This window comes from Macrotis lagotis, chromosome X, assembly GCF_037893015.1.
Source record: "Macrotis lagotis isolate mMagLag1 chromosome X, bilby.v1.9.chrom.fasta, whole genome shotgun sequence".
NCBI classification, from domain to species: Eukaryota; Metazoa; Chordata; class Mammalia; order Peramelemorphia; family Peramelidae; genus Macrotis; species Macrotis lagotis.
In genome coordinates this window covers 227,855,460-227,878,384 of record NC_133666.1, presented here as the reverse complement: position 1 = coordinate 227,878,384, position 22,925 = coordinate 227,855,460, and the positions used below count along the sequence as shown (strand labels likewise).

The following is a 22,925-nucleotide window of genomic DNA, read 5'->3' as shown; positions in this document are numbered from 1 at the left end:
ACATATTAAGTGGTGTTAATTTGTTTAACACCAGGTCCCATTTAGTCATCCATGTTCCCTTGCTAGTCCAAAGACCAACTTAATTTGTCTCATTTGCTTCCCTAACAGTTCTGTTGTACAAAGCACTACTTCAAAAACAAATTAACATGTAATACTGATTATTGGGGAAATGATTAATGAAGTATCAAAGATCCTTCTGGAGAGCCTAGGTTAGGTTAAGAGGAAAACTTCTCCCAAATCACTAAAGAATGAAAAAGTCTTATCTTAGATCTGAGATCCTAGGGCAAAAAAATAAGTACATTTCCTCATCTTTTGCAAATCTCAAGAATAATATAAATTATAATTATTATTATTATCATTATTATTATTATTATTATTATCCTTACTGCATGCATTTTATGTATTGAGAGATAGAGACAATGCAATAATGATGACACTAGGTTGCATAGTCTCAGAGGGAGTAGGGACTTGGGGTCAAGGAGAAATGAGTTCAAATTCTATCTCAGGCACTCATTAGCTTTGTAATGCTGGGCAAGTTACTTAACCTCTCTCAGCCTATTTCTTCTTTTTTTTTCAATTGCTCTTTTATTTTATTTTATTTTTCCAATTACATGTTATGAATGTTTTTCAACATTCATTCACATGTATATGCATATTTTTAAATTACATAATTTCCTTCCACCTTCCCTTCCCACCCCTTTCCCCTCAGAAGCAAACAGTCTAGAGATTTTTATACATACACATTTGTGTTGAACATATTTACAGATTAGTCATTTTCTTAACATATGGAATTTTTTCTACTAGCTGGTAAGATTCTACTGCAATCAGCTTGAATGTAATTCTAGATCACCATGGTATTAAGAAGTTTCATTGATGAACTGTCTATCTTTAGTTTCAGGAATCTTTTTTTTAAAGGTTTTTGCCAGTCAATGGGGTTAAGTGGCTTGCACAAGGCCACACAACTATGTAATTATCAAGTGTCTGAAGCCAGATTTGAACTCAGGTACTCCTGACTCCAGGACCAGTGCTCTCTCCATTGTGCCACCTAGCTGCCCCCAAGATTAGTCATTTTCTGTATGAGGCATTAGGATTAAAGGAAAAGAAAGAAAATCATGAGATAGTAAAGAAAAAACATAAGAGAAATTTTTAAAAAGTGAATGTAGTCATTCAGATTCTGTAGGATTTTTTTGGTTTTGTTTGGTTTTTTGATTTGGTCTTTTTGGGGTTTTTTTAGGGTTTTTTGTTTTTCTTCCTCTGAATATGGATGGCATTGTCCATAGCAGATCTCCTAGCTTTGTCTCAGTTCTCTGAACTGCTGACAGAAGCTGCAAACATCAAGGCTGGATCAATTCACAATGTTGTTGTTAATGTGTATAATATTTTCTTGGTTCTGCTCCCTTTGTTCAGTATCAGTACCTGAAATTCATTCCCTGCTTCTCTAGAGTCCGGCCATTCATGGTTTCCTATAGAAAAATAGCACTCCATAACACTAATATAACATAACTTGTTCAATCATTCTCCAATTGATGGGCTACCCCTCAATTTCCAATTCTTTGCTACTACAAAAAGAACTCTGTCTATTTTTCATCACTAAAATGGAATTAATAATAGCTTTTGACTCAAAGGGGTCAAAAGAAAATTAAACTTTTTAGTGTTATTTTATTTTTTCAAAAATTACATACAAAGATAGATTTCAGTATTCATCTTTTTGCAACCTTTTGAATTCCATATTTTTCTATTTCTATCCCCATGACAGTGAGTTAGGCTATATATGTACAATCATGTTTAACACATTTACATCTTAGTCATGTTGTAAAAGAAGAATCAGAACTAAAGGGGACAAAACCATGAGGGAAAGGAAAAACACATAAAACAAATTTTTAAAAAAAGGAAGATAGTATGCTTTGGTCTACATTCAGATTCTGTAGTTTTTTTTGTCTAAATGTGGCTGGCATTTTCCTTCACAAGTCATTTAGACTTGTCCTTGGTCACTGAACTACTGAGAGGATTTAAGTCCAATATAATTGATCATCACACAATGTTGCTCTTAAATTAAATTAAATTAAATTAAATTAAATTAAATTAAATTAAAATTTTTTCAAACCTTACAGCATTACATGAAGACTACTTATTATTATTATTATTATTATTATTATTTATCAACATCTCATCATCACTCTTTCTAGCAAGGACAGTGTAATGACAAAATAAATGTCAATTAAATTAAACAGGAATGTCAAAACAAAGCAAAGGGGAAAGAGAAACTGAGGAAAGGTTTTCATTCAAAATGAAGTTCCTATATGATCCAAATTGAGAAATATATTAGATGGTCCAAAATAGAAAATAAATAGTTTATCATTGGTCAGTGTCACACTTTTCTCTTAGACCCATCACTCAAATAGTTTCTTTGGTAACTAAGAACAGAGCAGGGACCAAAAAACTGACTCTGCCACAGTGATAGAATGGATACTGATTGTTTGAGATCCAGCCTAGCCCAGTTTGGGGAGTCATATTATTACCAGGTTTGTCCCAACAACTCTCAAAGCCCACTTATTAAGTTGTAAATGGGTTGAAATCTGTTATTTGTGGAGGGAGCATGGATATTACCAAAATCAGATATATTTGCTATTTTGAGGTAAAAAGAATGTATATGAGAAAGAATAGCATTTGAAAAAGATTATGTTGACAACCATATTTGTCAGAAAATGGTCTAGAGTGAGAATAATGAGCTAAGAATCTGTTTTAGGGCTGGAATTGTGATGATGTGACCTTAGACAAAGTAAGTGTGCAAGCAGAGAGAGAAGATGGAATTTGATACTGCCAAGGAAGTATTGACAGATCTTAAAGACAAATTGACTATTAAAGATAAAAGGGTGGGTATAATTAAAGACACACCAGATTCAAAACTTTGAATATGTGGGAGCTGGGAATAGGATGGTTATGCTGACAAAATAGGAAATTTTAAGAAGGAGCTTGGGTATAGGTGAGAGAGATAATAGTTTCAGTTTTTGTCATAGTATCTAAGGCCTTGGTGGGATAGTCAAGATCATGTGGATAACTAAAGATGTATAGAAGTTTATCTTTACCTCAGAGTCACGAAGATTTTGGTTCAAATTATACCTTGATACATATGAGCTGAGCGAACCTGGGTAAGTAACTTAATCTCTCAATACTCACAGGACCTCTCTATTACTAATTGTCCTATTTGCAAAGATAATATTCTCACCTAGGAATTCCCTGAACCAAAAATATCACAAATCTAATTCCTAGACAAAGTAGTTTCACTTTAGATTGTTATATAGGCAGCCTTTTTGTGCACATGGGGAATAATCTATAAACTTTATTTTAACTCATAATTTTCATTTCCTCTTCTACTAAGTATTTTTCCAGGACTTTTCACAAATAACTTTTTTGAGTGATTTAAACTTAGATTTCACCTATTCTCTTTCCCTATGTGTCTTCTACTGGAAATGCTAATGGGCTATGTAAGTCCTTGAAAGAGGCAGACAAAAGGGAAAAGAGGCAATTCAGGGAATGGATTAATGCACAATTAAGATAAACAGTCAGAAGCTAAATAAAGAAGAAACTTATAATTTGGTTATTTCTTAGTATCATTCGACCTAAAAATCTTCAGCAGTTAAGTAAGAGATGTAATATTTTGCTAAGGCAGCACACAAGTATGGGACAGAAATTAAGGCATAGCAAAGTTTTCATAGGAAAAGCGGAAAAATGTAGGCCCTATGAGTTATGAATTATAAATCTTATTCCAAGCTCATAGCCAGTAGATACAATTCTATTTCTTTTTTTTTTTTATATTTCTAAGAGTAGATTCATATTTGGACTATGGAATCTGACTAATCATCTGTAATGGAGAAGGGGTTGTAGGGCTTTTGCTTGCTGTTTAAAGACTTTGAAATGTCTAGCAACACCAAAAGAAATTTGACAAATGAACACATAATCATTACATGAGGTGAGGGAGACAATGGATGAGAAGTCAACCCAACCATGCTACTTCTCAAGACTGGAATTAAGGATGCAACAATACCTTAGCTCAATCAGTCAAGGAGAGGCTATGAACTAGACTGAGAAGACAAAGCCAATTAAGGATTAGATCCCTATTCACTAGAAACTTTCAAATAGTGATTTTAGTATTTAACTCTTTGAAATGGATAAATTGAAAAGGGACAATAACTCACTAAGACCTCAGGAATTTCTTTTCTTATTGTCTCTTTACTTCCTTTTTTTAAGGTTTTTGCAAGGCAATAGGATTAAATGGCTTGCCCAAGGCCACACATCTAGGTAATTAATAAGTATCTGAGGTCGGATTTGAACTCAGGTACTCCTGACTCCAGGGCTGGTGCTTTATCCCCTGGGCCACCTAGTGCCCCTCTCTACTAACTTTTGAAGATAAAATGTGGACGCTTTTAAACTCCATAAATTTATTCAAAGACTTGTTAAATATTGGGTTATATAGATAAATAAATACACATACTCTAGTTTTGATAATATACCTGAACAACTCAGATGCTGACTTTTGAATATAGATCATAGAATCAGATTGTTATCAAAATATCAGGAAGGTAAATGAATAGAAATTGAGGTGCATTTTTTTTCCAGAACACTCTCTAAATTTGGATTGTTCTCTCTAGTCACAGAATCATGCTCTTCCTGCAAAATTTGATGGATACCATTGATTTTTAGATATAGTATTATGTTGGGTAGGCCACTAACTGTAATTGTTCTGTAATTGTCTGTGTGTGTTTGTTTCTGTGATAAATGTTTCATGGCTACTATTCTCTTGGGTACTCACATAAAGGAAGGTGTTTATCTCAATGGAGTTTTAGCCATGCTACAATTAAAATGAAATGCAACCAATAAAATATTAATATAGTTATGTTTGAAGATTAGCTATTGGATGGTGTTTCTTCCATTATAATGATTGTCTAGATCAGGACTGTCCACCCTTAGGTTATCTTAGGACCGCATTAAAATGAAATAATTATTCGAGGGTTGCACCCAGAATAAAAAATACAGTACACTAATATTATAATTAATTTGTAGTCTTGTCTTGGTTAGGTTTAGCAAGCTCTATGAAAAGTCATGGCACTTTTAACTTGTTAGAAAGTGGGGAAGCATGTCATCAATAGGCTAGGTGAAGGTGTGAAACGAAAAAGCAAACACAAAACAACAAAGTGACAACACAACAGTATAAAGGTAAGTGCATACAAACTAGTCTCCATCACACAGATGATTGATTGAAAATTCTCTGCAATTTATTCCGTCTGTAATACTGCTTAAAATACCAAAGAAAATTAATATCAACAAGATTATTTATTAGTGATGGAATTTAAAAATCTAATATGCATACTGTGCAAATTATTACTTATTTTTTTGTTCGTGAAAATTAAAACTCACAGGCAGGCAGCATAAAACAGCCCTGTGGGCCATATGCTGCCCATATGACAGTCCTGGCCTAGATTATTGGGGCTCATTATGAAACTTATTGAGTAACTTAAATTACAAATCAGAAGTTCAGTGCCACTAGACTTTAATTGAAGTTCTTTTTTAACTCCATGCAGAGGACCTGACTTTCTTGGTGAGGTGTGACATTATCAGATCCTGTCAATAGCCCTTCTCCTAATTTTGATCATTGGTCACTATGTTTAATGCCCGATTGGGGATATTTCTCTAAACAGAATCTTAGCCTAGAATTGAGCTTTGCTAGCCAACTAGCCTTCTTGCTATTCTTTATATCTCCATAACTTTACATTGCCTATCCCCAGCCTTTAAACATACCTCCTCTTCACCTTTGTCTCTTAAATTTCCTTTCTTCCTTCAAAACTCAGCTCAAGGGGTGGCTGGGTGGTTCAAGGGGCAACTAGGTGGTGAAGTGAATAGAGCAGCAGTCTTAGAGTCAGAAGGATCTGAGTTCAAATATGGCCTCAGACACTTAATAATTGGCTGTGTGACCTTGGGCAAGTCATTTAACCCCACTACCTTGAAAAAGTCAATAAAGATAAAATTTAAAAAGATTTTTAAAAAACTCGGATCAAAGACCAGCTTCTGAGAGTTCTTTTTAATTCTAGTGATCTCCTCCTCTAATCCCTATGCATTTATTTAGATTATTAACATGTACCTATATGTATATGTTTCTCTTGATGTTTCCCTTGATAGAATGGAAATCTTTGAGCACAGAGACCATTTTATTTTTGTCTCGTTAGCCCCACTGCCTAGTACAGTGTCTGGAACATGGTTAGGCATTTAACAGATGTTAGTTGGTTATCAGGTGCTTGCTTAACCCTGGTTTTTTGAGAGAATTTGTATATTTGTCAGGGGGGAAAGAAAAAGATGAGGAAACAAAGCAACAGCAGTATCAATACCCCAAGACTGAACCTAGTACCATGAGTGCATCAAGGAAATTTGTTCAACTTCTTTGGGGTATAAGGAGCTTGATCCTGCTTCATTCTCTCAATCAACAACCCAGATATGATCATAGCATCATGAAATTATTGAGTTGAAAAGTTCTCAAAAAAAATCACCTAATCATTTTTGACTCCAAGTTTAGTGTTCTTTCTACACTACTATGTACAATGAGGTAGATAAGGTAGTAAGTGCAACTATGATCCAGGGAATCCAGTCTAATAAACTTTGGCAAAGTGAAGTGGATCAATGAAAGAGATTTATATATTTGGGGCCATTCTGATTTTCTATGTTGACAAAAAGGATTTTGCAAGTAATATTTAATAGTGCACTGAGTCAGGGAAGCTGAGTGGCAAAGGGTGCTGAAGTCAGGAGAACCTAATTTCAAATTGGTCTCAACTTGTTGTTGACTCTGGGCAAGTCACTTCACTTAACCCCAACTGTCCTCCAAAATACAAACAAAAATAGCCCACTTACATCACAATTTTCACCTTAATGAAAATTTTAGAGAATATAAGATTAAATTGTACTTATTCTTTATTACCAAAAAATAACATTTGATGTAATAGAGCAAAATGTTATCTTGCTCTTTTACAATCAGATATTTTCCATCCATACATCAAATCATTCAATGTTTCTTGAAAATATCAACTTTTGAGGCACCTGGGCAGGTACAGTGGATAGAATATTGGGACTGGAGACAGGAAGACCTGAATTCAGATTTGACCTTAGTCATTTATTAACTGTGTGTCCCCTGGTAAGGGCAGCTGGGTGGCTCAGTGGATAGAGCACTGACCTGGAGTCAGAAAGTTGTTTATTGTTGATTTTGTTTTTGTTGTGTTTGACACTTTGTGAGCCCATTTTGGGATTTTCTTAGTAAAGATAATGGAGTGGTTTGCCATTTCTCAAATTATTTTTTTATGAGTATCTTCATGAACTCAAAAAGATGAGTCTTGATTCCAAGCCCAATATTCCATTCATTGTGCCACCTAGCCTTCTGAATTCAAATCCAACCTCAGACATTTACTAACTGTGTGACCGGGGCAAGTCATTTAATCTTGCTTGCATCAGTTTTGTCACCCATAAAATGAGCTGGAGAAGGAAATGACAAACCTCTTCAATATCTTTGCCAAGAAAATCCTAAATGGAGTCACAAAGGAGACATGATTGAAATGACTGAACAGCAATAATGTGTCTCTAAGATAGCTTCTTCCTATCTTAGATTCCTTGACTGTAAAATATGGACCAAAAAAACCCAGAGTTATTGTGAGGATCAAATGAGACAATCTTTGTAAAGTACTCAGTCCAGTAGCTGGCACATAGTAAATCCTTAATCAATGCTTATTTTCTTTCTTCCTTCCTTCCTTCTTTTAGAAATCATTCTGATCAATACAAATGATCATAAATATCAAGTGAAGCATAATATGTGAGCCAAAAATATTTGCTAGTGTTGATAGAGATCCAGGGTAGAATATTGTCTGATTAGGAATTCTATAGAAATAGTGAGGTTCTCCAACTGATGGTTTTTTTAGGGATGTATTTAATCCCAGCAATTATAGAACCTTTTGTAAGAGAGTTAAAAATCACTCAAAGTAGCTGACATGAACATCTATACATGAAGATACAAGTAAATGAAGACATGCTATCAGTGTGTGTGTGCATGCATGTGTGTGTGTGTGTGCGTGCATGTGTGTGTGTGTGTGTGTGTGTGTGTGTGTGTGTGTGTGTAACACACACATATCTCTGATAGATAGGACAATGAATTTTAACCAAAGATGGGCAGAAGAATGAAAGAGAACTTGATCACCTTTGAAAACTTGTCTTCCATCAATGATTTCAAGCTTCTCAAGAAACTAAAGGCCCATGTTTTTAGTACCTACAACCAACCACTTTTGCTGAATGAACTCAAGACATGCAGCATAGTAATCTCTGAAGAACTGAAAATGAATATAAAACAGAAGGCAATGAACTCATTGTGAGAGTGAGCAAGTCAGGTTGCAACATATGAACAATTAAGAACTGTCAAGAATAACAGGAGAAAAAAATTCACCAAAGAAATGTGAGATAAAAACAGAAGATGATTTAGATACATAAGGAAAAAGACAAGGAGAAGAGAAAATAAATGAATGGCAAGAGGAAAACATTGATTCCTTTGCCATATCAGGAAAAAAAGAGAAAAGTCTCCAGTACATTGGGTAGAGTCCCTTTGAAGAATTTATGGAAGGTGATAAGGAAGAATTTCATATGATGGTCAGGCATGCATGACTTGCAATCTGTATTGTTAGAGAAAGTTTCCAAATTAATGAGAACACATATCCTTTGGAAATTAACCAAATCAAATCAATGCAGTAAGCACTTATGTGCTAGGGACTCTGCCAAGTTCTAGGAATAACCCTGCCCTTGAGAAACTTATAGTTCTAATGGGGGTAGTCAATAAATTTTTTAAAAAGTTAAAAAAGGGAACAGGGGAAAAGATAAAAGTACTTAGTGTGGGGGGCCTTGTATAATGAGCCCTGAAGAGTTAAAAATTCAACCGGGAGAAGAGTGAAGATGTAGCTGGCCTTGTTATATTCCTAAAATGGTGATTCTGTTTGAAACCAGTGTATCAGAAGGAGAGGCCACAGATGGAAGATGTTTCTATTGTGTAAAATCCTGTAGTAAAGTGAATCTCTAGGGTAAAGAAGTTTCTGGGGCATTGTAGAAAAAGTCCAGGAAAGTTGGGAGTGACAAATGCAGTCAGAAGTTGTACTATATACTCCCTACAATTTTCCAAAACTTTCTTTGATTTATCGTATCTTAAGCACAAGGATCCTCAGAAAATTTTTATAGTATTTTCTTATCTAACAGCTTTATCCACAATAAGGAAAGTGACCTTTCTAGTATTACAAGTCAGCAGTTTTATTATGTTTTCACTATTCCCAAAGTGTTTTTAATTATACTATATTGTGAACCTAACTGTACTACAATTAAAGACTCATCAATTTATCTATCAATTAACAAACATTTCTGTACCAGTCAATGGGCTAGGTTCTAAGGATACAAAACAAAACTGAAAAATTTCCAACTTTCAATGATACATTTATATTTCTAAAATTAACATGAACTGAATAAATGCACAAGAAAACATGGTAACAAGGGATAGGAGGTGCCAACAGTTGTCAAGTTATGCAAGATTTTATGGAGAAGGTGGTATTTAACTGTTTCTTGGGAGGAGATAGAGATTCAATGAGTTAGCAGTGGAAGGAGACCATTCCAGGAATGGCAGATAATCCATGCAAACACAGATAGACAAGAGGTGGAGTACCATATATGAGGAACCAAAAGAGAATATCAGTGGCTCAATGATGGAATACAGCAAGGGGAACAATGTATATTATAAGCTGTATAGGCATTTTCTGGTCAAGTCATGTAGGTTTTAAAGAACAAACAGATGAGTTTGCATTTTATCTAAGATGCATAAAATTGACTGAGCATCAGATTCTGACCACACTTAATGAAAAGTTAAGCTTAATGAATTAGAGTAGGGAAAAACAAGACAGAAATATGACTTTAAGAAGTCATTAAAAGTAGTTCAAACAAGATATGATGAAGGATGTGAATAAAGGTGGATATGTGAATAAAGAGAAAGGGTTGGGGGCAGCTGGGGGGTGCTAGTAGAAAGAGTACCAACCCTGGAGTAAGGAGGACCTGAATTCAAATTTGGCCTCAGACTTTTTTTGTTTTTATTTTTGGCAAGACAATGGGGTTAAGTGACTAGCCCAAGGTCACAAAGCTAAGTAAGAAGAGTGTCTGAGGCCTGATTTGAATTCCAGTCCTCCTAAATTCAATACCAGTGCTTTATCTGTTGTACCACCTAGCTCCCACTGGCCTTAGACTCTTAATACTAACTTATTTGTGTGACTTTGGACAAGTCACTTAAACCCATTGCCTTGCAAAAAAATAAAGAGAAAGGGTCAAAAAAGACATATAGAAAATGGCAAGATTTGAAGATTGACTATGCAGGATAAATGAAAGTTTTGAGAGGTCTATGGGATATCTAGTTTGCAATGTTCAGTAAGCATTTGATGATGTAGTAGTGGAATTTAGTAGAGGGATTCAGGATATATTGATCTGTAAATTGTCCACATAGACTCATGGAAGTCAATGATGCTACCAGGAGGGAAAATAAATAGCAACAAGGACTTAGGAATGAACCCTATGGGACTCCAGCTGTTATGGTTCATGCTATGGATGAAGATCTAACAAATAAGATTGAAAGCAGGCTGTCATTGAGAAAAGTGCTATGAAAGCCCAGGAGCATTGAGTGTCCCTCACTGTAGACCCTTCAGTAATTTGTATTTGTTGAAGTGAATTGTCAAATTCAATTTAGCATTGAACTGTGTCCATTTCCCAAATAGTTAATGGTGAAACAGTAATTCTTTTACCACACCACTCTGTTGCCCTTAAGTAGACTAAGTGAACCTTCTCCTTCAACTTGACTCATTCATTTTCCACCACTGGAATGAGTATAGAGCACATTTTAAGTCTAACACTAAAGTCCCTTTGCCAACAATGATATTGTCTTAATTTCCTCATCCCTTTAATGTCAGTAATATTAACTTTATAAGGTTATTGAAAAATAAAGCAAATAATTTCAAATATGAAATGTTATGGATATACTATCACTAATAATATTGGAGATATTAGAAAAGCTCAGTAACTTTAAGAGTAAAGCTAGCGAACAGAAAGAAGGAAAATGATTTTCCCAGTTTAGACACTTGTTCTGATCAAACTTATAACTGAACTAGAATCTTTTTTCCCCCACTGAGACCATTTAGTCCAAGCAAATCATAGTGTGTTTTGTTTTGTTTTAAATTTACATGTCTTGGATTCTTGGAAACAGGGCAAGAATAACTTTCCAACCAATAATTTTATTTTTTACATGTACAGGCTTTCACTGAGTTACAAAAACTGAAAAAGAAAGGTTTAAATTAAAGGAAAATTACGTGTCTCACAAATCTCAAAAAATGATAATTAGGGCTGAGGTTTGAAATAAAGAAATATAGAGGTTTTTGTGAAATCCAGTGACTCCCTATTTGTGTGAAGTCTGTAACAGATGTAGAGACAACTTCTTCCTGTTTCTGGGTTGCATCATTTCTTCCCAATTGCATTGGAGCTGTTCTAATCAAATAGATTTTGAAGGATAAAGAATTAAATTTTAGAATGACAGAAGGATCATCAGCTTACTACTTGACTTATTCTTACTTTTTCCTCTTATCTTCCTATATACTTTCAAAGAGGAAAAAAATAGAAGACCCTATAGATTAGGGACACTGGAAGTGGAGTTGGAAGGAGGTATTATTATAGGTATTTGTGCTGCTAAGGCTAATATAGCCATCTTGGTAAAATAATGAAAAAATGTTTGTAATTTTATACATGTATATACTTATATAAAATTCAGCTTCTCCTTTTTTTGTATTCTGTAATGTATTCATGGATCCCTTTATACATTTCTGATCACTGTTTCCTGCCTTCTTGGATAGCTCATCATCTTTCTCTAACATCCTAAAGATTGGTGTCTTCAAAGGTCCCAATTGTGTCATTATCCACAGTCTGTTCCTTGTTTATTTTCTCCTTTGGTTTCAATTGTCATCTCATCTCTATACAAAGGACTTCTAAATCTTTAATTTCAACCTTGTCTTCTCCTCTGCATTCTAGTACTGCATTTCTAACTATGTCCAAATGGAAGTCCCATTAATTCTTCAAATTCACATGTTCAAAACTGAACTTATCACCCTCCCCCCCCATGACTAATCTTCTTTTAGTTTTTTTATTTACGTTGATGAGACCACATTGTCCGGGGATCCAGATTTGTAACCTTGGAGGTATCCTTGAATCTTCTTTCCATTTCTAAACAGTTACAAAGTAATATTGATTTCACCATCCTAGCTAGCCTCATTTAGGCCTTTATCTCTTTCCTAATAAGTTATTTTTGATAAAATATACTATATCCTCTCCAATTCGTAATTCATATTAGTGCTAAAGTAATATCGCATACCTTACTTTGGTCACATCATTCTTCCATTACCAAATCTTTTGTGGTTCCATATTGTTCAAGTTTTTGGAGAATTCTCAAGGCTTTTTTTGTTTTTTTGAAGGGTGGGGTCAAGCTTATAAGCAGATCAATCTCAGATGCATTGGTTACTCTCATGAAGACCATATAAATAATGTAAAGTTCCTAGATATAACTATAAACCCCTTGATACTTCAATGGATATATGCTCTCCTGGCATATCCCTTCCAGGAAGAGGAAAACAACCCATTCCGTTATATCTTGTATGATTCTCATCCATGACTTCATTAAATTTTCCAAAGGTAACCCACCCAAACCATTTGAAGCCTTGATCTAGTTCTTATAGTGTGAGTTACCAGTGTATCACACAGTTTGACTATTAGTTGTCTCTCACTCTCATTACATGATGTGATTTTTCCCAATAATATATATATATATTATATTATATTATATCTCTGGATTGTTCCCGCCTCATTTTCCCTGTAATTATTCATTTGTAATATATTATAGTCTGTTCATACTCAATATAAAACTCTCTATTGCTTTATTGTTTTAGATATTATGGCATTCTGCGAATCATTGTCATATAGTCAATAGGAGAATATTTGATTAAAGGAGAAACTTGGGGTCATTAAAAGAACTTCATAATTTCCCAAAGACAAACTACTCCACTTCTTCCTCTCATTCAATTCTTGGTCCATCTTATTTTTCCTTTGCATTGTTTGTCTAGGACACACACACACACACACACACACACACACACACACACACACTTATAGTGACAAATTATTTTTATGGGTTGCCCATACAACTTCATATTGAAAAACAGATATTTTTCATCTGTGTTTAATGTATAAATAATTAGTATGAATGCTTTTGAGTAATTACAGATATTATTTAAGATAGTTGGCCTTATTCTGAGGCTTGATACAACCAGAATAAGATGTATGCATGTATATATGTACATGTGTGTGTATAAATACACACATATATATATATATATATATATATATATATGAACATCTTGAATCTATTATCATTGACAAAGAAGCTATCTCATTTGGACTTTTGGCTGAATTTTCTTCACTGAGAGTAGTAAAAACATTTGGGGAGCCTTGATCAGATAGTATAAGAAAAAAGTTATTGCTTTAATATATTTTGAGGGATCAAGATGATTTTCTGATTTCAAAATATGTATGAGAGACAACCTGTTGGAGGAAAGCATTTTTAGGCATAGCTTTGTTCTGCTAAATCAATGCTTTTGTAGTGGTGTTCAAAGAAGCAAAGCAATATATTATATGCTCTCTAAACCACTCAGTGAATTGTATGACTGTAAAGATGTAGTACAATGTAAAATATCATTGCCAAAGCCAGCCTCTTACACCTTTATCAAGGAAACGCTCAATGCATGTGTAGATTAGTCTCCATTTCTTTTGGAGATGGGAAAGGAAACAAGGACTAGTAGTTAAAAATGTTAAAATGCAAGATTGATTTTTTTTTAGGCTTTTTTGCAAGGCAGATGGGGTTAAGTGGCTTGCCCAAGACTACACAGCTAGATAATTATTAAGTGTCTGAGGCCAGATTTGAACTCAGGTACTCCTGATGACTCCAGGGCTGGTGCTCTATCCACTGTGCCACCTAGCCGCCTCACAAAATGCAAGATTTTTTCCAAGACCTTTGTATTCTCTCTTTCATATATTTTTTGAATTGATCCCTCAATATTGACAAAATTATTTCCTATCCTTCATACTTTGTTTCATATCCTCTGATCACTTATCTATTAGAGAATGATCTTTGTATACATATATAGCTATAGGAATCTATACATAAAGACAATATACATTTATTCAGAAGTTAATTGTTTTTTTATATAATATTGGATATTAAACCTTCTCGGAAAAATTTGCTAAAGACTTTTCCCCCCCATTGCAATTGCTTCTTTTCTCATCCCAGGGGCATTAATTTATTTTGTGCAGAAGCTTTTCAGTTCCATGTAATCACAGTTATCAATTTTATCTTTTGTAATTGCCTCTATCCCTTGTTTGGTTAAGAATATATGTCTTACCCATGGCTGTGAAGGATATATAAAATACTTCTAAATTTTTTATAGCATGACTTTAATATTTTTAGAGCAAGTATTTATTTAGAATGTAATGTGGAATATGTTTAAGGTGTTTGTCTAAGCCTAATTTCTACTGAAGAACTTTCTAGTGTTCCAGGCAGTTTTAATCAAATAGAAAGTTTTTTCCCATGTAATTTATATTTTCCTATTTACCAAACACTGATTTATTGAGTTCCATTTTTTTCCTGGTTCTCCCTTATCTAGTCTCTTTAATTGATCTTATTCTCTATTTTTTAACCAATTCCAAATGGATTTGATTACTGCAGCTTTATAATATAGTTGGAAGTCTGGAGGTACTATTTTCTCTTTTGTCTCTTCCTCTTTCTCTGGATAGTCTAAATAGTTTGGTTCTCCAAATGAATTCTATTTATATCATAAAATTCCTTCTAGAATCACTTGATAATTTCATTGGTTCAGTTAAACGTCTTTATGGTGATAATCTTTGTTGCTATTTTTTCTTTTTTCCATTTCCCATTTGACCAGCAATATTTCTAGTTGTGGGTTATTAGACAGGGATCTTAAATTTAGAGTAGCAACTCCTAATGTCTATAAATAGTAAACAAACAAACAAAAAGGTCAAACACCTCCCTACCTCCTTGTGATTAGGATCCTTTCCTGAAAACTACAAACTCTGCCACCATCACTGCAAAGGAGGAAGTGGGCTACACAAGATTGAAGGTTATTTTAAAATTTTTTTTGGTTCTGCAGATGTCTCAAATCACCAACTAGGACGTACTATTATAATACGTATTTAAAACCAAATCAGCAAAATAGTTTTGTTTTAAGAGATCTGGATTTAGGGTTAGAATTACATTACAACTGAGTTCTAATGTGAACCCTGTGTGACTCTGGATAAGTCATGTCATCAATCTGTGCTTCTGTTATCTCTAATTAAAAAAATGAAGTTGCACTAGATGATCTCTAAGGTCTCTTTCAACTTTATAGAGCCTTATAGGAAGATAATTTTTATTAGAATAATCTATTTGCATTATTCCTTAGAATAATAAGCAGTATCTATCTAAAACCATCAACAAGCATTATATTCAACAGGGAGAGGCTAGAGATATTCCCAAAGAGATCAGGGGTGAAACAAGGATGCCCATTATCACCACTACGATTCACTATTGCATTAGAATGCTTGCTTCAGCAATAAGAGAGAAAAAGAAATTGAAGGAATTAGAATTGGGAAGGAAGAGACAAAACTTTCATTCTTTGCAGATGACATAATGGTATGCCTAGAGAATCCCCAAAAATCTTCTAAAAAACTACTAGAAATAATTAGCTACTTTAGCAAAGTCACAGGATATAAAATAAACCCTCATAAATCCTCAACATTTCTATATATAACTAGCAAGATAAAGAAGAAAGAGCTAAAAAGAGAAATCCCATTCAAAGTAACCTCAGACAATATAAAATACCTGGGAGTCTACCTGCCAAGGAAGACTCAGAAACTTTTTGAAAACAATTACAAAATATTTCTCACACAAAGAAAATCAGATTTAAATAACTGGGCAAACATCACCTGTTCATTGGATAGATGGAGCTAATATAATAAAAATGACAATTCTACCAAAACTAAACTACTTGTTTAGTGCCCTACCAATCAAAATTTCTAAAAATTACTTTAATGAGTTAGAAAAAGTTGTAAGTAAATTCATATGGAGAAATAAAAAGTCAAGAATTTCCAGAGATTCGATGAAAAAAAGTACAAAAGAAGATGGCTTAACCCTACCAGATCTAAAATTATATTATAAAACATCAGTCATCAAAACTGTCTAGTATTGGCTAAGAAATAGAGTGGTGGATCAGTGGAATAGACTAGGTGCAATAGCAGGAAATGTTTATAGTAATCTGCTGTTTGATAAACACAAAGAGTCCAGCCTTTGGGATAAGAACTCTCTCTTTGATAAAAACTTTTGGGCAAATTGGAAGTTAGTATGGCAGAAACTTGAATTAGATCAACACCTCACAACCTGTACCAAGGTAAGATCAAAATAGATACAGGATTTAGACATAAAAAACAATATTATAAGCATACTACGAGATCAAGGAATAGTTTACTTGTCAGATCTATGGAAAGGGAAGCAGTTTATGACCAAGGAAGAGATGAAGAACATTATTAAAAACAAACTAGATAATTTTGATTACATTAAATTAAAAAGCTTTTGCACAAACAAAACCAGTGTAACCAAGATCAAAAGAAATGTAGTAAATTAGGAAACAATTTTTATAACTAGTATTTCTGACAGAGCACTCATTTCTAAAACATACAGAGAACTGCATCAAATTTTCAAAAAAATAAGCTCCCCAATTGACAAATGACCAAAGGATATACAAAGGCAATTTACAGATGAGGAAATCAAAGGGATCCATCATTACATGAAAAATTGCTCTAAATAACTTCTTATTATTAGAGAATTATTATTAGAGAAATGCAAATGAAAGCATCTCTGAGGGTACCACCTCACATCTCTCAGACTGGTCAATATGACCAGAAAGGACAATGATCAATGTTACAAGGGATGTGGGAAATCTGGGACACTAATACATTCTTGGTGGAGCTGTAAACTCATCCAACCTCTCTGGAGAGCAATTTGGAATTATGCCCAAAGGGCAACAAAAATGTGCATACCCTTTGATCCAGCAATACCACTACTGGGTGTATACCCTGAAGAAATCATGAAAAAGGGTAAAAAATATCATTCATACAAAAATATTCATAGATAGAAGTCCTGTTTGTGGTGGCAAATAATTGGAAATTAAGTGAATGTTCTTCAATTAGGGAATGGCTTAACAAACTGTGGTATATATATATATATATATATATATATATATATATATATATATATATATTATGTCATGGAATACTATTGTTCTATTAGAATTCAGGAGGCATAGTATTTCAGGGAAACCTGAAAGGATTTGCATGAACTCATGCTGAGCGAGATGAGCAGAACCAGAGGAACATTGTACAACCTAACAGCAACATAGGGGTGATGATCAACCTTTATGGACTTGCTCATTCCATCAGTGCAACAATCAGGGACAATTTTGGGGTTTCTGCAATGGAGAATAATATCTGTATCCAGAGATAGAATTGTGGAATTTGAACAAAGACGAAAGACTATTACCTTTAATTTGGGGGGGGGGGGACACTATTATCTTACTATACAATTTTGCAATCTCTTATGCTTTATTTTTCTTCCTTAAGGATATGATTGCTCTCTCATCACATTTAACTTAGATCAATGTATACCATGGAAACAATGTAAAGACTAACAGACTGCCTTCTGTGGGAGGTGGAGGGGAGGGAAGCAAGATTAGGGGAAAAAATGTAAAACTCAAAATAAATAAAATCTTTCTTAAAAAAAGAATAATCAATTTGCTACTTTAGAGTATCATATACACTAAAGGCTTAAGTGGGACCCTTTCATCTTTTTTTTAACCAGTGAAGAGTCTGAGCCCTAAATTGAGCCAATCATATCTCAACAGTGAGCAACTGTTTTCTATAATTGGAATTAATAGCCTTCAAGTATCATACAATATGGCATTTCCTGGAACTTGTGAAGTTTCCTTGTTCATTCTACACTGAAGGTATGAATCTCACCTGCCTACAACATCCCCACAATTTGTTAATAATTTTGAAGACCTTCAGTGTAAGGAAATAAACTGATTCAAAAGACAACCAATTCCATCTTTGGACAACTCTTTTGCTTAAAGTCTTTCCTCATATTGTGTTTAAATTATCATCTCTAAAGTTTTCATCTATTGCTTTCTTCTGCCTTCTAAGAACAAGAAAAACAATTATAAATCCCATCTTCTTGTTGTTGGTTCTCCTCCTCTTCTTCCTTCTGCATCTTCTTTTTTGGACAGGACCTGTGATTTCGTCAGTGTAAGAAGCTTCCAGTGAGGAACTTCTACCAAATCAGAGTGACATCTTTTTTCCAACCTAAAGCCCTAAAGAGTGGTGTAGGGCAATGAGAAACTAGGTGACTACCCAGATTCAGGCAACAGTATGTATCTTGAAGGTAAGATTTCCTGACTTGGCCAGCTCTCTATCCACTAGGCTACATTGCTTTTCATAATATCTCTTCTATGTGTAATAGTTCATATTTACTTTGCACTTTAGTTATGATTTACCATATATTTTATATGCTCATAGAGGCAGAATCACCTTATTCAGGGCCACACAAAAGGGAAGTGGTAAACCAGGACTCAAACCTAGATCTTTCGACACCCAGATTGAATGCTTTCACTCATTCTGATCTTCATTTAAGAATTCTTTTTTTTTAGATACAGAGGTATATATAAATTTATACTGCCACAATCCAGATAAGCTCAGAGGTCTCTCTTCTCTCAAAATCATCTCCATTGATCTTGACAATATCCAAGGGATGATAATTCTTATTTTTAGATTGGGAAACTGATGTATTCAGAACATCCTCCCAGAATAAGCCAACTCAGCTAGAACTATTTTATGTCCTCTTGATTTTCTTAAGGGAATAAGGAAGCACACTTTTGCCACCCTTGTTTCAGACCAGGAAACCTTTTACTATTTGATACTATGGCTAAATAATCATTCTTTGCTCTTGATAACTTCCCTATTCATTGAATATAGCTTGATTGAAGTCATCTGGCAAATTTCCATTGTATTCACATGCACCTTAACACTTCAGAGATCACACTTTTTTGGAATTTTTTAAACTATCTTTTAAGTGCTGAATTAAGCTGGTTTTAAAGGAAGGTGTTAAATAATTCTTCAAAGGAAGCCACCATCACTTGCAACTTTAATAATTCATTTGTAAAAAATTAAAAATTTGTAATAAGACATTATAAATTGAACAAGCTATTTGATCCTTCAGTTTCAGCATATTTACCAAGGAAATGACCAGAAGCTTTTTAGATCCTCAAATGTTGACATCTCAGAGATATCTGATCATTATGAAGGGACCTCTGAATTGTTTTTGGCATCACACAGCATAAATACAATGGATTTGGCATGGATATTCTTTCCTGTTATTGGTTAGTGCCACAAGTGGATAATTTGATTGTAGTTAAGGAGCCCCAGGATATCAAGGTTAAACTTAGCCTCAGCTAGTAATAATGTTCTTGATTCTTGCCTTATCTCTGAGAGGGCATGACAATGCTTCTTCCTGTGTGTACAGGATCCAGACAAGGAAAAATATTCTGCAAAATCCCTGTGTAGAGTGGTTGAGTTTTTAAACTGATACACCAAGTTTCTTTGATATTTCTTTAATAAATCTTAATGAAAATAATCTACGAACATATCAAGTACTTCCTAGATGAGGGAATTACTGGGGAAAAGGCACATTTTTTTTTCACAGTAGTAGGCAACATTTTTGCCATTATCCAGTTACTGGAATTATTAAAGAATGCACAATTCTAATGTTGCATTTGGTTTGCTAAAGTGAAAGCTTGCCTTAATATCTCTCCTCCAACAAGGTATCTCCCATGCAAGCATCAAAATTATGCAGAATTATTAGAAATTCATGACAACTGTTAACCTTGTTTGATGACCTCTCTATTATTATCAGATATGACCTAAAACAAGATTTATGCTTGGCAATATCAGAGATCCAGAAAGAAATAAAAACTGAAGAGGGATTCTCTATAGATGTTTAAATTCTCCATGTTTCATGCCAGGTTCTTTAAGATGTTCCTCTATGTAGATGATCTTAAACTAGTTACATCAAAGCTCAGAATATTTCAGAGACTCTTGAGTAAGATCTATTACTATTTCAAAGAGTTTCATCAAACCATCTACTCAGGAAAAACCAAGTGGATGTAGAATGACTATTGTCCCAAAGATGATATGCAATAAGATAAAAACTTATATGTAGCACATCTATGAAACTATAGAAAAGAATGCTGGATTGCCTTTAATAGTAGTGATATAGGTAGTAGAAGAATAATTAGTTGATGTAGTAGTAAAATAGCTTACATCTAAATAGCACATTAAAGTTTGCAAAGCACTTTACAGATATTATTTTATTTGAGTCCCACAACCATTCTAAGGAGATTCTATTATTGGACTTTTACCATGAAGAAATTGAAGCTGAACAAGGAAAAGCCCAGGATTACTTTCTCTCCTGCTAGTAGCTGGGAAATTGGTGTTATGTTAGTGGTTCTGGGCTCCTCCCTAAAAAAAAAGGCCCATCAAAAATTGTTTTTTGAAAACTTTCTCTAATCATTGCTTTCATTAAAAAAAATCAATTCACTTTTTCCATCCAGAGTTATCCCATACTTAAAAGAATAAAAAAGAGTACAAATAGTTGATAAAAACCAATCAAAACATCAATCAAATTATATCATTCATTTATATAGAAGGTTTCTAATCAATAGTCTTCAAATTCTACAAAAGAGGTAGGGAAGTACATTTTCTCATCTCTACTTTTGTACCAAGGTTGGCTATCATAATTATACATCTCTCAGTTAATCAATGCCAGTATTGTTGTTCAATGCCAGTGAAGTTATATGGTTACAAGTTATGAAACATTGTAATCTCTGAAGAATTAAAAATGGGCATCATTCAGGGCAACTAGATGACACAGTGGAAAGAGCACTGGCCCTGGAATCAGGAGGACCTGAGTTCAAATTTGACCTCAGACACTTAATAATTACCTAGCTGTGTGACCTTGGGCAGGTCACTTTTTCCTTGCAAATAAAAAATGAGCATCATTCAAAGGGGAGTGGAGAGGCTGATGATAGGTAAGAAAAGACTCTAATATAACAAATGGAGAAAAACTATGAAGAAGTATTGGGATAAAGGATGCTCTGATTAAAAAAAGTTGATGAATCATTCAATAAATTGATCACCATTTATTAAGTATCTATTATGTGCCAGATACTGGGCTAAAGCTATAGGGATACAAAAAGAATAAAAAGACAGTCCCAGTTCTCAAGGAGCTCACATCTTTTGAATATGCATTCATATGCAAATCTAATCTGTCTTGAGTATAACAACTCTTCAGTCAACTTTTTTTTTTAGGGTTTTTTTTTTTTGGCTAGGCAATGGGGTTAAGTGACTTGCCCAAGATCACACAGCTAGGTAATTAGTAAGTATGTGAGTTCGGATTTGAACTCAGGACCTTCTGACTCCAGGGCCAGTGCTCTATTCACTCTGCCACCTAGCTGCTCCTACTCTTCAGTCAACTTAAAGACAACTATTCTGTGAAAGTCTTTTTTTCCCTTAAGTCAAAAATCCCCAATTCCCTCAAAGAATCTGAATGTGACATGGTCCTGAGGTCCCTATCCTTTTCTGGATGCACTTGATCTTATGGATGTATGTTCTTCCTAAAGGATTAAGTATTATATGAAATGTGAGGCACAATAGCATTTCATTTGTCCACTGTTCATTGCTACCCATTCCATTTGCCTACTATATATAAAACTTTTTGAGAGGTTAAAATTTTTTTTTTAAAGGTGCCTCTGATAAGCCTCAGGACTTGTGATCAGAAATATTTGAATTCAATTCCAGTCTCAGATACTTACTCAGTATTTGATTCTGGGCAAGCCACTTAACTGCTGTCTGCCTCAGTTTCTCTATATGTAAAATGAGAATAATAATAGTATCCATATCCCAAACTTATGAGTACAAACAAATTTGTCAAAAGCACTTTGTACAATATTTGATACTCAGTGGATACTGTTTAATTGCTTATTTTCTTCCCTCCTTTCTTCTCTTTATAAATTTATAAACCAAAGAGCGTCTAATTCACATATGCAAACACCTACATTACAAAATGAATGAAGAAAAAGAGTTCAAACATGATATAGAATATTGTATATGTCAGGAAGAAAAGATTACTTTTGATTGGAGGAATCAGAGGAAGGGTCTTTAGAGCTAGTGCCATTTGAACTGAGTTTCAAAGGATATGTAGAATTTCCAAAGAAATGGCTAAGGCTAGAAGTGATATTTAATTATAGGGAATGATGTAAGCAAAAGTCATGTAGCTGAGTATACCTAGTTGGTAATAGAGATGACTAGTAGTTGATTGGCTAAAATAAAAAATACATAGTCTCTATTCCTTTGCTGAAAATAAAGAGCTTTGCAGAACAATTAGACTCAAAGTTAATGTTAAATCACTAAGACATTTTATTTGGTGTTCTTAACAGAATGTTGTATAATTCTAATAGACTGTTCATGTTCTCTCTATTAGCATGCTCACTACATCAAGAGCAATTGAGGAATACCTCCAACATGTTGGATGAACCCCCTGGTCAAAAACTCCTAGAAAGACATGAATAATAGTTACAGAGACATGGATGGATTGACCCATGTCCTTGAGATCAGAGATCTATTTGAATGGT

The 22,925-nt window shown here is 34.1% G+C and overlaps 1 long non-coding RNA gene across 1 annotated transcript in view; it reads left to right on the top strand.

The window, feature by feature from the left end:
- Positions 1-22,925, top strand: part of LOC141501780 (uncharacterized) — a 52,574-nt gene that overhangs the window by 20,910 nt on the left and 8,739 nt on the right. Inside the window, exon 2 of the long non-coding RNA XR_012472305.1 lies at positions 18,468-18,622. This is a non-coding gene — a long non-coding RNA (uncharacterized LOC141501780). The remainder of the gene's footprint in view (positions 1-18,467; positions 18,623-22,925) is intronic.